This window comes from Xenopus laevis, chromosome 8L (genome assembly GCF_017654675.1).
Source record: "Xenopus laevis strain J_2021 chromosome 8L, Xenopus_laevis_v10.1, whole genome shotgun sequence".
In the NCBI taxonomy this organism is placed as follows: domain Eukaryota; kingdom Metazoa; phylum Chordata; class Amphibia; order Anura; family Pipidae; genus Xenopus; species Xenopus laevis.
Window position 1 is genome coordinate 72,739,437 of NC_054385.1, and position 17,978 is coordinate 72,757,414.

The following is a 17,978-nucleotide window of genomic DNA, read 5'->3' on the forward strand; positions in this document are numbered from 1 at the left end:
GATGGGCGAATTTATTTGCCAGGCGCGAAATCGCACTGAATCTGCACGATTTGCCGCCGGCGTATAAATTAGAGAAACGGCCGCAAAAATTCGCTGGCGAAAATTCTACGGCGTCAAAAAAAATTGGACGCCGGAGTCCGTTATTTGGACACCGGCGCATTTTCGCCAAAAAAAGGACCCGGCGTTTCGTGAATTTTTCGCGAATACTCCCACACCGTATGTATTACTCCCTTCCCTTTAGAGTGTAAGCTCTTTTGCATAGGGCCTTCCTCACCTTTTGTAACGGTATTGATTGTGATGTATGTAACTCCATATGTTCTATGTATAGAATTCATGTGATTTAGTTGTATAATCACATTTACTTTACAGTGCTATGCAATATGTTGGCGCTATATAAATACATGTTAATAATAATAATAATAATAATAAAGTGGTAGGGAATTCCCCAGCATTTAAACATTTAAGTGTAGTAAAGTCACAGACTTTCAATGGAACCATTGTGATTGGATTTTTTACCCTCAAGGGTTTAAATGGAATTCCCTACCACTTTGAACTGAAGAAGCCTGTCGAATAAGTGCTGAAATGTTTTCAATAAAAACTCTAAATGTCCAGTTGCCTTTGATTTAATTCAACTAGATACTGTATATCATGACCTGGATAAATGAGAATCTTCATAGGCAGCATTTTATTTACTTTTATAGTATTTTTACAGGCATATATAGCAAAAGGTGAGAATAGAGCAAGCTTGTTGATAAATATGCTCTTGAAAATCCTATACAAGTGAATTGACAGAAGAGAAATATCCCTTTTGTGAACTGTGATGAACTCTAGTTTCAGTCTTATGTAAATATGTCCCTTCATATTGAATGGGTAGTTCGGGTCACAAAAATAGTAAGAATGGGAGCTTTAAGGGTGGCGAAGGCCTGCTGGCCTTGGGAAAATCTCTGTATAAATAAATAAAGTTTTACCCAAGCAGTACAGACTGCACCCACCCAAACTATAAGAAATCTTTAAAAATGACCATCCAGTTATTATTATTAATATTATTTTTAATGGTACCTATCTCATTTACACACTATAGATCAATTTTTTCAGAAAGCAATTAAACTGCCTGTAATTATTGGAGTGTGGGAGAATGCTCAACATATAAACTGCAGGACCCACCTGGGCTCTCTATTCTCCTCAGTGCCCAGAAGCCACTGGATCATTATGCCACTGCACTTATTTTATAGCTTGCAAATTGTCATCATGCAGTGTATGTAGGAGGGCCAGAAACCAGTCATAGAAGGATTCCAGTATATAGCAAGATTGTTAGCTGGTAGGGATATTATGAGGCAAAATAATTAGCTCAGTGAACACTATATAGCATGTACAGTATATTTATTATGTATTATTTGTAATAAAAATGTATAGTTACATGACTCAAGATAATTTCAGTATGAATTGGATGGATAGTTCATTGTTGACCTCTGAATTTGCATCAGATCATCACAACTTATGCAATTTTGTCTGAAAAAAAGATGCAAAGCATTTGTGTAAATCAGATTCTACAAGAACTCCCAATCTAACTGTGAACTATTATTAAGGAAATGTATGCAAGACCACTGGCAGTGCATTATTTTTTCATTCACTGAGAGGAAGGGTAAGAATACATACTTCCTGTACACCTGTACTGTCTTCCCTCAGCACCAAGTGGCCCAAGAAAGAGTGCACTAATTTATGGCAGCATATAAGGAGTCCTGCTGCTCTACAAGAGTGAAACAACAAGGGAAAATCCTATGGGGTAGATTTATCAAAGAGTGAAGTTAGAGATCTCCACAGGCTGCAGAGTGAAATACCGCCTCTCTTCATTCATTTCTATGGGGGTCTTTAAAGGCGTATTTATCAAATGGTGAACTTTCACTATCAACCTTTGATAAATACACCTTTAAAAATCCCATAGAAATGAATGGAGAGAGGCGATATTTCACTCTGCGGACTGTGGAGATCTCTAACTTCACTCTGTGATAAATATACCCCTGAATGTCTTTTGGAGAGGGTTGCAGTAAAAGAATAACTCCCTTAATCACTACTAAGCCCAGGTCTCCATCTCTAATCACAGCATGTGTCCACTTGTAGTGACCACTGTTCTAGCAAATAGGAAGCGATGTGACTGTGATTTGAACACAATTAAAGCTACAGACTAGAGGCCAAAATGTCAAAGAATAGCTCATGTGTTTTAACATTAAAAGTATTCTAGCTAAACCCCCCCCCCCCTACTCCAGGACTGATGTAAGTCATTATTTGTGTCCCCAGTGCTTCTCATTAGGTTCATAGATGACAGTTGTGTCAGCAGTATAGCTCAGAGCATATGGGAAAAATTGGTGATTTTTTCTGAAATCTATGGTATTTTTGCTAGGGCACAGTTCTATTCTTCTGCTACTGCTATTGTGCTCACTCTGATCTCAGATACAGAATAAACAAACAAAGAACATCACTCTAAAGGTGGCCATAGAGTCCAAGATCCGCTCGTTTGTCGACATCGCCAAACGAGCGGATCTTTCGCCGATATGCCACTAAACTGCATGGCTATATCGGGGGTAATTCGAACGTTCGGCTGTATGTCCGAACGATCGGATTACGATGCGCCAAGCGGTTCCGACGGGTCGGTCGGGTAAAATCCAACCTTCCCGATCGATATCGTGGCCAGATATTGATCGGGAAGACCCGTCGGAAGCCCCCATACACGGGCAGATAAACTGTCAAATTGGCGACCGATATCGGCCACCATAATTTGTATTACAGAGAGAGCAATGTGAGGATTCAGCTTGGATATATTGTCGTAATGCCTCTACACTTCATTACTACATACTCATTGTGTTATCCATTCTCTCTGCCTTTAATTTGCCTTTATTTCTGGATACGTTTAAAAAGAAAAAGGCTGCTTGCAAACAGGAATCCAATTATATGACACTCGAAACCACTGACACTTAGGCAAAACAACAACCATGCAAATATTTAAAGAATGTAAGAACAGTGACATCATACATGCAAATGAGACTATGATGAAACGCTAATTAAAATGCCTTTTGTATCACTAGAGGAACTAAACAAATGTTGTCTATTCACATAGAAATACATTGACAGGTTAGTTGGCATTGTGAAATCCTTCCTCCAGCTGCCAATTGTATGACAAGGACAATTTCATTGAAATCATTTTAAGGTGCTGGGAGGATCCAAGGATATAGGGGTTGCGGACACCGCCAGCTGATATCAGTAAATGCGAACCGGAACGTATTAAAACAAATCCATCTTTATTAGACAATTTAAAAATAAGGTGCTGGGAGGTCCAGGCTGTCCAGCTTTAAGCGCTGCATTGTTTTGAGGCCCTGGAATTTTTTAAAGGAACAGTTTTCCACTTTATTTTACATAGGTTTCTGTGAAATAGGGAAACTGAAGCTAATCCATGATTAAGTTACCAATTAAAAAAAACTGATTTATTTTTTAATTAAAAAAATATGCAAAAAGTATGTTCAGTACAAGTCCTATTCAATGCACTTATGTTGAACAATGAAGTTTACTGCCTACCTTTTAACTTAACAACTAGCCTTATAACTTAACTAGACTTACTTGTTAGATTCCCTTGTAGTTGTGTGGAGGTCTAAAGGCACTAGTTGCCAGTTTTCTCTTCCAGGTCACGGAAATGGCTTGTGACCCCAATGTTAGTTGGTCTAAAAAACATTCTTTTGTATTTATAAGACAAAACTTTGCATTACAGTTACAATTTCTTTGTGGAAACAAAGTGAGAATATATTTATTAATAATAATTGTATATGTCTTTGTCATTTCAAAAAGTTTTGTAGATGAGGCTGGGGTCAAGAATATAATAAGCATAAAAGGCCTTGGTGGAAAAAAGTTGAGACCAATAATTCCAACAAGCATGTCCTATATGTTGCTATTAGTCACCTGGAGAAGTATTATATTTAACAGCTGAAATGTACAGTTAAAGGCTTATAAATAAATAATAACTGTTTCTATCCATTAAGAACTCTATAAACAAAGTTTATTATAGTGTGTCAATGCTAGTAAATCATCAAAAAATTGTGAAAAGTGAAAATTCATGGCCTCTCTTATAATATCTGGTGATGGATCATAGTTCCTTTTTGTCAGGACTCTCTGATAGCTTTTTGTAATAAGTTAAAGTTCCGCTGGCTATAAAATCCCTAAAATGTCAGTATAAATACCTTTCACATCATACTGGTGCTACTTGCAGCAGGAAACACTATTATTGTGTGTGTATTAGAGTGAGGCTGACAGCATTAAATGAAAAGGAAAGTCTTTGAAAGAGTCTTTTGCATCAGCTCTGTATAGTGACAGACCATATCTAATTGTGCTTCGGGCAACAAATTAAGGGTTGTAAACAATGTAAGGCATTGGTTCACTGTGCCCAGTATTTCAAACACCTAAATGTGCTATTGTTTTGGGGAAGTGGGTCAAAGTCCTACAAAAGACTCCTGGTGTGGCCCACAAACCCAATCCTTCATTGGTGGCTTTCATCAGCTTTCAATTTCTCAGTGAATGCTCATCTTAATTGGTCTTCATTGCACCTTGCCTTCTTCTCTGTGGCTCCCAGGTATCATCCAGACGCAAACGCAATGTGTGCCAAATAAGCAATTTCTCCAGTATTATGCAGCCCATGAACCAGAAAGGAGCATACTCCAGGGTTACCAGACCTTGATAATTATAGTGAAAATTGCTGTAATCCCAGGGGCAGGCACCAAGTCCCTTTAGGATACAGCCAGAGCTCAGTTCACATAGATAGGCCCACAGTGTGTAGAGGAGACAGCGAGTGACAGTATTACAGCGGTGTTGCAGCACTAGGTACATGTGTTCAATCCCCAGCATAGCTGTTCCATAAATGAAGAGAGCCCACACACTAGTGACACCTTTGAATCTCCAGTCACCACTGGATATAAAGTCCCAGACTGCTGTGAACAGGATCTCACAAACATACCCATGGATGGCATAGATGTAAAAGCGGGAGAGGAGGCCAAGGGGTTCTGGTGATCTCATGATAAGGTTCCTGAAGAATGGACAAAAAAAGAGTAAACAATAAGGCAAAATTACCACAATGGTAGGCTGACAAAGTGATGTTCCAGTGAACAAAGAACTGGAGAGGCCTAATGTAGGCTTCTTTTTGTAGTGGTTTTATCACTACTTCAGAATCTTGGTGTAATATATTTATTTATACTTATGCTCATTTGATGTCAAAGTCGTTTATCACCACACTTATTTAGATTTAGGTATGTAAGGGATCCTGATACAGTTTTCATATATCTGTAAAATTATGAGGTACAGTGTAGCATAATTAGATGGTGGACAGAAAATGAAATAAAAATAAATTTCTCTGCTTTTCTTTCTGCTTTGACTTGGCTTTATCATTTCCTGTGATATGAGAGAATATAGCCAGCTGTCCAGGAAGTACAGATTACATAGACAAATTATTGACTGCAGTGCAATGCATAGTTATATAGTAGAGGAATACACATGCAAAATATATATCTACAGATTAATCTATTTTAAAGGGAAACTATGCCTATAAGTAAGTATAATCTTCATTTACTCTTTCTCAAAGGAAAAAAATACTGTATTTTCAAGAAAGGTTTACTTTCACAGAAGTTATCTGCAGAGCCACAATTATCTGCATATATCTGTTTATTAATATGAACATTTACTTCAACTCACCATATTTGTGCCTATGATGTTGTAGTATAAAGCAATTGTGCTTCCTTCTCTGACTATTTGAACATGTGCCATGGTGCCATGCTGTTTGCTTTGTCTGAATAAGTGTAAATATAAAAATTCTTCATATAAAACAAAAATTACTCCATCACCTATGTATGCCCATTACTGGCATGCTATGCGCTTTAGGTGATGGGTGATTTTCAAGCTAACCCCTGTAGAATCAAGTCTCTTTTAGCTCTCATTCTTATTTATAAATGCATATATGCAGAACAGGAATTTTATGCATGCCATAAACCAAAGTGGTCCAACTTGGTGGCCCATGGTCCAGATGAGGTCATCCACAGCTTTTTTGAGTTATCTTCTATATTGGGCTTAATTTTTTATTATTTGTGGTTTTTGGGTTATTTAGCTTTTCAGCAGCTCTTCAATTTGCAATTTCAGCAATCTGGTTGTTAGGGTGAAAATTACCCTAGCAACCATTTGAACAAGAGACTGGAATATTAACAGGAGAAAAGATGAGTAAAAAAAAGCAGCAATAATACATTTGTAGCCTTATGGAGCATTTGTTTTTAGATGGGATCAGTCACCCCCATTTGAAAAAGGCAAATAATTAAAAAACTAAAAAAAAATAATAATAAAGATCAATTGTAAAGTTACTTACAATTGTCAATTCTATAGCATAATAAAAGTTAACTTCAAGGCAAACCACCCCTTTTAGGCTGTGGCCACTCCTGGCGATTCTCCCCAAACTGCTTCACCGTGTCTTCCATCTGCTTCAATGAAAAAACACCTGCGCCAATCCACTCGAGGGGCTTCGATTTCCGAAGTCGCCCAAAGTTTACTTGTGAAGAAACTTCAGGCGACTTCCGAAATCAAAGAGCCGTGAGTGCATTGGCGCAGGCGTTTTTTCATTGAAGCAGACGAAAGACACGGGGAAGCAGTTTGGGGAGATTAGTCGTCCCAAAGAAGAGGCGATTAGTCGCCGGGCGACTAAATCTTCCTGAATCTCCAGGTGTGCCCTTACCCTAAGGGGGAGAGTAGATTTGAGTAGCTTTGCATGGTTAAGAACTATGTTTGCACTCTCTGCATCCTGGTGAGATAGGGAGAAATGTAGTTACATGGAGGTTTTGCATAAAGACTTAGGTACACTGAGCTAGTGTTTCAGATATTGTTAAATGTTGCCTATTCCAGTGTATAGTTCATTGTTGTTTGTACTTAGCATGTTGGTTTAGTTATTACTTAAATTGCCTATTGGCATACTGCCTTGTCCATCAAAGGCCCAGGAAAGCTTATAATACTAAAAATACGTTTTGGCTGGCTAATATGCAAGCAGGCAAGGTCACATTTCTGTCTCTCAGGGTAAGGTCACACTGAGCGTTTCGGGGAGATTTAGTCGCCTCGCAACTAATCGCCTCGTCTTTGCGGCAACCAATCTCCCCGAACGCCTTCCCTCACTCTGCACTGGCTAAAATCGTCGGCGCTAATCACACGCGATGATTCGTTTTCCGAAGTCGCCCGAAGTTTCCTCGTGAGGCAACTTTCTCTGTATTAGTAAAATAGTACACACACCAAATTTACAGACAGCGCACTCTCAGGAACCACATAATAAAATAGTACCATGTACTTGATCCAAACTAAGATATGATTAATCCTTACTGGAAGCAATATCAGTCTGTTTTGTTTATTTAATGTTTAAATTATTTTCTAGTAGATTTAAGGTATGAAGATACAAATTACGGAAAGATCCATTATCCGGAAAACCCCAGGTCCCAAGCATTCTGGATCACAGGTCCTATACCTGTTTTTGTATTTAATTTGTATTTAATCAGTGGAGATATGTTGATATGCAGATTTTGATGGCAGTTAACCCAGGGAATCATTGGTGGGATTGGGTGAGAGTGTGCACAGTTATATCTATACAGGTATGGGATCCATTATCTGGGAACCCGCTGTCCAGAAAGCTCCGAATTATGGGAAGGCCACCTCCCATAGACTCAATTTTTATCAAATAATTAAAAAAAAAATTTTTTCTCTGTAATAATAAAACAGTACCTTGTACTTGATCCCAGCTAAGATAAAATTAATGCTTTTAGGAGGCAAAACAATCCTATTGGGTTTAATTTATGTTTAAATTATCTTTTAGTAGATTTAAGGTATGGAGATTCAAATTACAGAAAGATCCCTTATCCGGAGAACCCCAGGTCCCAAGCAACAGGTCCCATACCTGTATCTGTACCCACAATGGTACACATACATATATATAGTTCTTAGTATGGCATATCTACACACTGGGTTGGAATAAAATCATTTAAAGCCCCAGGTAGTTTTTTTTAAAATTGGAATTAGATTTTTGAGATTTATCATACACTGGCCCTTTAAGAACTCAAATTCGACTATTCGCCACCTTAAACCTGCCAACTGCCTATGGAAGACATCCTGGGATCAATTTGGAGTTGTTTGCAACCTTCCTGACATTCGAGTTTTTTTCGGAGAAAATACTCCAATCTAATTCAGTTTGAGTTTGAGGGTCAATCCTATTCACCCGAATTCAAAAAAATCTATTTTGTTAAAAAATTCCAATTGGTCGAACAAGTTCATGGGAGATCATGGGAGTTTTAAATAACTTCCATGAACTCGAAATATATAATCATTTGATTGGTTGCTTTAGGTTATTAAATATAGTACATGAGGTGAAGTAAATGATAAATAACCCCTGAGGTGAGCAGATAGCTTTCATTGTTCTAGTGCATTCAGAACAGGTAGATCGGGATCTACCAGTAGACCTGTTGGTGATAAGCAGATCTCAAGACACTGTCAACAAACAGCTTGACTAAATTGCCCTTCAGTTTTATTCTTTTCATTCAGATGTTTATTTTGTTAAAGTTGCAAAAGAAATAGTTCTTTTTTTTAAATATGGTAACGTAAATTCTGTTATAAATCAATATAATATTAAGTAATATTTTCCATGGAACAGAATGCCAACAGTGATATTATGAATTTAGATCGTAATAGGACAACATCACTACAAGTAGACCCCGCATTAGTAAATTATGGGCACTCCTGATTTAGAATAATGAAAGCAGACTTCCAATTGGCTGCTATTGTTTATTGAAGAAACCCCTCACTTGCTTCTACATAACCAGCAAAGTTTTAAGTCTACACATCTGGCCTCCTTTCACATATACATACAAAAGTTTACATCTATGCTGCCACTTAATACACAGATTTACATAACCTCAGCTTACCTTTACTTTAACTTGATTTGTGTATGTTGATCTCTGAGAAGCAGAAGAGCAAAGTTGATAATAGGGTCTAATTACCTTATATATTCCAGATGTTCAGCTGTTGGCTATACATAGAGAATGCTTTCAGGCACAAACGTGTCTCTTATTTATTTGTTCTGTCTTATGGGCAGTCCTGTACATATCTCATCTTTCCCTGCCCTGAGTTTTACCCACACCTGTCTCCTCCCAGGATCTTCTCATTCAGGTGTATTAACCACCTCCCTTACACAATGGCTGGCACAGTAGCTAAGAGGCACAGAAGGCACAGTCTCATAAAGTGCGAAGACAAAATTTCCCCAAAAACTGTAGATCCAGACAGCCCACTGCCATGCTACAAAAGTTAACCAATTGCTATCTGTAATTTTTCACTACTTGAAGAATCTGTGCTACTCTAATGTCTCACAATCCAAACAGCTGCTTGTCTCTGGGCTGCAGTGTGAGTTAACAACTGAAACTGTGTAGTAGCTCAGAGACCTGCCTGAGATCCCCATAACATCATTATTCAGTGTCTCTACTTACAGGTATATTACAAAGTTCTATTTACTGTATAAACATGCTGTACACGTAAATTGTCATGTAAAAGGGGATTTTGCAGAATGAATATTTATGCTTCCTCCCCAACAAACACTGCCTGGAGAGTTTATCTAAGTAAGCAGAGAGTTTAATAGATAATATACAGATTAAAGTGAATAAAGATAGGGATAGGAGACACTTCTTGCCCTGCAGGGTTTACTTAGGGCAGTGGCACACGGGGAGATTAGTTGGCCGCAATTTTTTTTTTGTTTTGGGCTTGTATAGCAAAGCATAGATTTCATGCGATTTCAGCTCCCAATCGATTTACTACCCATGATGCTACTTTTCTCCTCCCACAAGATCAATAAGTCGATCAGTATCGACAAAATGCTTTAGTAATAGCATTTTAGTAGAAATTTTGTTTTCTCTGGCGTGATTTCTTTTTGTGTGGTTTTCATGGTGTGTTTTTATTATTAATGGTGAATGGACGCCAAGACGCTGGGACAAAACAATTCAAAACCGCCACCCAGGAAATGACGAATAGCGTCAATGTGTGAAATTTACATACAATCTCCCAGTGTATTTTACTTTGGTAGATGTCAATACTTGGTAATGGAATTGCTATTTCAGTGTCGCTCAGAAAAGGGTCTCTGTGCGTTTTGGGATGGCATGCAATTAAAAGTAGCCTTGTATGATGCTGGCGATTTACATTATTCTCTTAGTCGCCAAATGTCTCTTTTAAAAATTGCGGGCGACTAATCTCCTGGTGTGCCACTACCCTAAAGAGTTAAAAATAATAAAGCAGAAGATTGCAATATTTTTATGTTGATTCAAAGCAAAAGGCATAGCCAGGGTTCACAACCACACGCAGTACACCCTGAAAGCTCAAATTAATAATTAGATATTTCATCTCAATGCTGCCCTTGACCGATGATAAACATGCTGATTGGTAACTATTGATTACAAGACTAGGGAAAACATTGCCACAGTATGTGCACAACCCCAAAAGTTTTACCATTCCCTTGGTACTCATGCTGGCTTCTATGAATCTTTGAAGATGATCTCCTGACTGGCAGTATTGTGAAGGGAACAACAATTGAGCTTTCTGTGAGCACAGATATCCATTGGACTGAATATTGGCCATGTCAGTAACAGCAGGCAGCAAAGTGATACCTGGGAGCAGAATCCCATAAAGAGCCTATTAGGACGTATCTCCCTTCATGTAGCCTGTATAGATAGTTACATACAGTAAATAAATAAATATCTGAGCATGAAGAAGAGACAGATGCAACCTCACAGAGATGCCATATTGCCAAATTGATTCATGGTAGGTAGAACAGTTGAGAGAGGAGAGCAGGGTTTGACACCATGGATACTTCCAGCCCTCTGCCATATGACATGATGGACTTGATGCTGCTCTAGCTGTTCCTATCATGTACTTGGACTGCATTGATCAGGGTGGGATTACTAGTGCATTCATGGCCTGGAGCTAGGATGTTGGCTACATGGCACATACCTTGGATGCAACAGGAGGGGGCACAATTGGTGAACAATAAGTTAGAGTGGAAGTATGTGGTTACTGAGTGGTAAATGTGGCAAGAGTGAGTTTAGAGTAACCAATAGGGTTGCCACCCGGCCGGTATTTTACCGGCCTAGCCGGTGAAACACCTGCCAGGGCCGGGGCCTGTATTACAAATTTACCGGCAATGTAGCTGCAGATTACACCATAAATGATTCAAGTAATTATAAACATCATAATCATATGTTATTGGGTTGAATATGCAGGAAGTGACATACCATATCAAGTAGAATTACAGGTTTATTATAATTCTTCTGCTTTTTATTTGCTTGTGACAGTGAGGACTAGTAAGCCTAATGGAATTCTGTAAATGGATTGTAATATTAAAAAGAAATAAACCCTACCCATATATTTTTCCAAGTGCTTCACAAAAATGTATTCTATAGTATTTATTTACACATATTTAAGGTAAATATTGTTTGTGATATTTTTTTGCTGTCTCTTCTCCATTTTCCCACTTGTCACAGACATGTTTAATTTAGCTTTCATATGTGACAGACAATCAGAAGCCTGTACATCACTGTTGCTGGACTGTTTGCAGGGATGCTTGCTCTAACATGTCTTTATTACACAATTGGGCGATGGTTTGAGCTCATACGGCTCTACGGCATACCTTTCAACATTTTGGAAATAGAAAATGTTTTGACTATGCCCATTTTTTGTGGTCACAACCCCTAATTACCATGTTCATTTTACAAAATGTAGCAGGTTATACAAAACTGTGACTGTCTGTGATTTTTATTTGTTATTATAGTTTTGCTAATGAAGGTGAATTGCCCTATAAGCAGCAAGTCAGCTTCCAAAAGAGACCTGCTAATCTTAAGATGTTACAATTGTTTTTTTTTGCTTATCTTAAATTGTTGTAAAATGTATCTAATTGCACCTGCCATGTATTCTGGGCTCTCTGTCACAAGCCAATTAAGTTTTAGAAACATTGTATATTTTTCTTGCTGTTCAGTGCAGGAGATCAAAGAGAGTCAGGACATTTCAGTAACAATGAGGGACTACGTGTTGAGCTTTCAAACGGGACAGTTGGGAGGTATGTTCTAACTGTGCCTTTCCAGTCAGATTTGTGGAAAGGCAACACGATTTTAGGAAAGAAGCTGCCCAGCTACATCTGCTCTCCAGGGCCAGGCCTAAAGTTGTGGGTGCCCAATGCAAGCTAGAGACCTGTTTCCCCATGAACAGTCTTACCAGGTGCCAGAGGGTACCTCCCTTTCAGGTGTGGAGCCCGGGAACGATGAGGAAGAGGTGCCAAAGTTCTCAGCGGCAAAATACCTTTCCACTAACTCCACAAGGTCATCTGCTGTTTTAGGGTCTCCATGGGTTACCCATTTGTGCAGGGCACCAGGAAATGACCTCAGGTAGTGATCCAGCACCACCCTCTCAATAATCTTCGGTCCAGTCAGGGACTCCGGCTGCAACCAATTTCTCACCAGGTGGATCAGGTCAAACATCTAGGCGCGTGGAAGCTTGTCCGAGTGATAAGCCCAGCTGTAGACTCGTTGGGCACGAAGCGCCAGGGTAACTCCAACTTTCAGTTTCTCATAATCCTTGGCAGTAACAGGGTGTAGGTCAAAATATGCTTTTTGCAATTCACCTGTTAGCAGAGGTGCCAATAGACCTGCCCACTGCTCTTTAGACCAACCCTCTCTTTCAGCGGTCCGCTCAAATGTAGTGAGATATGCCTCTGGATCATCCTCTGCTGTCAGGCCTGGACTGAGAATTAAAATAGGCCCTGGCATTTCAGGTACACAGAGGCCCACTCAGCCCACATAGTGGCCCGAACAGCCACCACCAGCCCACTTAAACCTGACTTTCTATGGCACCTTATAGCAGCCCCTCTGGCATTTGCCGGAACCCAGAGATTGCCAGTACGGGCCTGTCTGCTGTCATCTTTTGGAGGAAGCGACTCATTGATTTTGGTCACGTTACTATGTGCTACTGCAGGTGGCTCCAGGGGTCTCTGTGCCAACTGTTGAACCAATCCTGTCAATACCTGCCAGTCTTCCTCTATTCGGACTGTGTGTGGAGAGTCCCGACATTTTTCGTCCGGTGGAGATCGGTCGTTTGGTAGATCGGACAGGTTAGAAATATCTCTGCGTGTATTGCCGATCGTACGATTTTCAGAGGGAGACTGTCACTAGCTTTAACTATCGTACGATTGCTGTCAGGGGCAGAACTGATCTGTTCTTACAACTTTATATTTGATCTGGATGGTAAGACTTTGATCTTTATGGTTAGTGGCAGGTCGGGAGATGGGGAAGTCCGATCGTACATCTCTGCGTCTATGGCCAGCTTTAGACAGCATTAACTGTTTCACAATCTCCTCCATGCTGCACAGTTCTTATGGGATCACTACCCCTTTATTTCACAGTCTCTGCAATATTATACTGCCTTTTGTTGCTTTATTTTGTGCTAGAGCACCCTCCACCATATGTAAGGGTTTGGGTAGCTGGGATCAGTTTTCCTGGGGTAACACAGCCCACGGCACAAGCATCACTCATGAGAGTGTAGTCACTTTTTGGCAGTTTATTGTCTCTTGCAGCAAAATAAACAAAACAAACAATTCAAAATAAAATCCTTGCCACTTAATGGGCTTCTAACTAATACAAGTCAGTTTTCCTAACTAACCAGGAGAAGGCCTACCGCCTGTCTCCCCAAAACAGAGAACATACAGGAATATACAAAATCCCAAACCTTTTGGTGATTTCAATCCCTCTCACACAGGCAGCTTTCCTGTGTCTTTTCCCCAGCCAGGATCTCTGCACTCTGGCTTGAGCTGCCTTTTTTTAATTACCTCCTCAGGACAACTCACAACACTCGGGCTGGACTAGCAGTCCCACAACCACTCTGTTAGGAACCTGGGGCATAAATAAGCTTCCTCCTGGACTTTCCCAGGTATCGTAGTAGTGACCTCACCACAATAGTTTTTTTAGTTATTAGGCTTTTTCTTTTGACTCTTTCTAGCTTTTAAATGGGGGACACTGGGGGTCCCATCTAAAAAACAAATGCTTTATAAAGCTTCAAATTTATTTTTATTTCAACTTTTTATTACCCATCTTTCTATGCAGGTCTCTCCTCTTCATATCCCAGTCTCTTATTCAAATCAATGCATGGTTGCTAGGGTAATTTGGACCCAAGCCACCAGATTGCTGAAATTACAAACTGGAGAGCTGCTGAATAAAAAGCTAAAACACAAATAATAAAAAATGAAAACCAATGGCAAATTGTCTCAGAATATCTACATCATACTAAAAGTTAACCCAAAGATGATCAACCTCTTTAATTAGGTTATCTTATGCACTTTCATGAATAGGTTCATCTTCAGTTGGATGCTACCATATGTGATATTTAGGGATGTAGCGAACGTCGGAAAAAATGTTCGCGAACGTCCGGACAAAAATGCGAACGGTTCGCGAACGTTGCGAACCCCATAGACTTCAATGGGAAGGCGAATTTTAAAAGCTAGAAAAGACATTTCTGGCCAGAAAAATTTTAAAGTTGTTTAAAGGGTGCAAAGACCTGGACAGTGGCATGCCAGAGGGGGATCAAGGGCAAAAATGTTTCTGAAAAATACATTGTTGACACAGCGCTGCGTTTTGTGCTGTAAAGGGCAGAAATCACACTACGTCACTCAGGTGGTGTTTCTGGACACGGAATGTGAAAAAGCTCACACAGCTAGGTGGCACTTGGTTAAAGACTGGGCAAACAATGCCTGCAAGGTCAACGTATACAGTAGTGGATACGGAATATATTATTGCTGCTTGAAAAACGTCACTCAGGTGGTGTTTACGGACACGGAATTATTATTGTTATTATTTAGACAGAATGTGAACAAGCTCACACAGCTAGGTGGCATTACTAGCCAGCAAAGCTACCTAACCTAAAATGTCCCTCAAATCCCTGCAGACTTCTGTCCCTACAATACAGAGCAGTATCAAGTAGATTACTAGCCAGCAAAGTTACTATCAACTGTCCCTCAAATCACTAACAGCTCTCTCCCTACACTAGCTCTTCCAAGCACACACAGGCAGAATGAAAAAACGCTGCAGGGCTTCAGTTTATATATGGAAGGGGAGTGGTCCAGGGGGTGTGGGGGTGGTCCTGGAGGGAGAGCTTCCTGATTGGCTGCCATGTATCTGCTGGTCTGGGGGAGAAATGGCAAAAAAAAGCGCCAGCTAAGGCGAACCCAAATTGGCGAACGTTGCGCAACGTTCGCGAACATTCGGCGGACGCGAACGGTCGCGACATCCCTAGTGATATTAGCTTACTTGCCCCCCCTGGAAAATTTCTCTGGACACCCATGCACATACCACTTCTTTAATTCTCTCCTAGCCTTTGGTAATTCTCTCAGACAGACCCAGGGTTTACCAATTAAAGGACCAGTAACATCAATTTAAAAAAAAACAAAAAAACTTGTTAATATATAACAAAAAAAACCACAAGGACAAATTAAACTTTTAAATCGCTAAGTCTTTATTAAGAAATAAGAAATAACTTACCGAAACTCCGCTGGCGCTCCTCTTCAGAAAAGGCGATCCGGTGATCATCCATCATGCGGCACTCAATTTCTCTTCCCTGGCTAGCTCCTATAACGAAAGCAGAAAGGAGAAATCGAGCGCCGCGTGATGGATGATCACCGGATGAAAAATTGTGACTGATCCTTTAACTACTTTAGAAAGCTCTACTTGTTTCATATGTTTGTGAATCTAGAAATGTCAAAAGCATGTCATTTCTTGGCTAATTATATATATGGGCAGATACACAAATTACTTCTATAACATAACAGGAAAATGAATTAGACTATTAGGCAATTAACCTGTGAGCAGAAATTCCTTTTGGTGGTAGTTCTGCAAAACACTATTTGTCGTAACAAATTAGGAATTCTAACACTACTTCAAGGATTCGCCTTAGTCACTGGTGCCATTATCTACCACATGACTCATTTGTCTGCAATGACACTCTACCAGATTATATGCACATGTTTATTAACCCATTACATCCTGTCAGTTGACCATTAAATGCTAACTGCTGATTGACTACTATGAGATAATAAACTAGTAACATGCTTTGCACCTTTTATTAGATCACCCATGATATTTCCTATTCCCGTTGTACTCTGTGGGGAAAGACAAGGGCGTTCTCCCTTTTCATGCTGTTTATTAGTTTTGACAGTCATAATTTAGATACATTAGAACATCTGTATTGCAGTTTATCATTCAAGTGTCCCCAATATGCAATATTAAAAAATGTTCAATAATTTGCATAGGCCCCCCATATTTTTTACAAGTACTGGCCATCAGGGGATCATGTGAGTTTTCATGTGCAGTCTGATACACAGTGACATTTGCTTGGGGTAATAATTAACAGTAGACTAACGAAGAAGTAACATGTATAATATTTAAATCTGGGGCCACATTGGAAACAAATGTTGCTCAATTTGACCAAGATTTCTTTGGAGAAACAGGTTCTAGATATTTTGCTCCCAGAGTAAAAACAATAAAGAACCCCCAAACCCCTCACATAAAGTGAAGTTTGATGGTTCACGTGGACAAAAGGGCTGAGCTTGACAAACTTGTATGTTATATAAGTGAAACTATTTTATTGCAGCCCTGCAAGTTGTCTTTTGAACAGCAAATGCAAGCCCTTTCTGGGATACATTCCATTTTACTTAAGCACTTACCTTCAGGAGAACAGGTAATCCTGAACACTCTACATAAACCACGATGAGTTCAGCACTGCAGGAGCTCAGCCAACGCATTTCGTGCCCAGAGCTACCGGCACTTCATCAAAGCTCTGATGAAGTGCCGGTATCTCTGGGCACAAAACGTGTAGGCTAATCTGCACTTTTGTGTGCCACCGTTTGTCACGTTGTTTGCTCAAATAAAGCCATATTTGATGAAGCAATATACGCCTCCTACTTTATCTGGCTGAGCGCACGCAGTGCTGAACTCATTGTGCCCTGTGTTGGGAGTGTATGCGTCTGTGGAGTTCTCATGGGATGCAGCTGGAGATGAGATGGGCTTTGGAGACGCTGAACGGGTGAGCTCCGCTTCATATATTCTCCTCATTATATGTTTCTTAAAAATAATCCTGACCACTCTCTGTAGAAGGTGAGACTAGAAAGTGCCGCGTACCTCTAGTCCAATAGGTATACCTCAGTGAATGCCACACTAGCAAATAAGAAAACTTGCATATAAAATACTGTTAGTTATAAATCTTACATAGAAAAAAACATCAAAGCATCCAATACAATGTTCAAACCTATAACAGGGACACACATGGTCTAGCTGCCAAAATATCATAGCACAAGTCCATTTGTAAAATATATGGATATAGGCTGGATGGGCATTTATTAATAGAATGGGCAATTTCCTGTCTATAGTCAAAGTCCCACTCCAGGAGGTCTTATTGATAAATAAGTGGTGCTACCTCCCATTGTTTACTTAGCATATAACACAGAACCTTACCCATTTGGAATCCTTATGGCATATGAGGTCAGAACTCCTCTCAATGAAGGCATCTCTTTTACAGTTCACAACAAATTTTGACCAGCATAATACACTTAAAGGAAAACTATACCCCCAAAATGAATACTTAAGCAACAGATAGTTTATATCAAATTGAATGACATATTAAAGAATCTTACCAAACTGGAATATATATTTACATAATTATTGCCCTTTTACATCTCTTGCCTTGAACCACCATTTCGTGACTCTATCTGTGCTGCCTCAGAGATCACCTGACCAGAAATACTACAACACTAACTGTAACAGGAAGAAGTGAGGAAGCAAAAGGCAGAACTCTGTCTGTTAATTGGCTCATGTGACCTTACATGTGGTTTGTATGTGTGCACAGTGAATCTTACGATC

The 17,978-nt window shown here is 39.6% G+C and overlaps 1 non-coding gene across 1 annotated transcript; it reads right to left on the minus strand.

Annotated features, from left to right (window-relative positions):
• Positions 1-3,276: 3,276 nt before the first annotated feature.
• tmem229bl.L lies at positions 3,277-9,482 on the minus strand. The gene is made up of 2 exons (XR_001932691.2): positions 8,970-9,482; positions 3,277-5,062 (listed from the first exon to the last, which is right to left on the minus strand). It is a non-coding gene; the product is annotated as a transmembrane protein 229B like L homeolog (transcript).
• Positions 9,483-17,978: the final 8,496 nt, after the last annotated feature.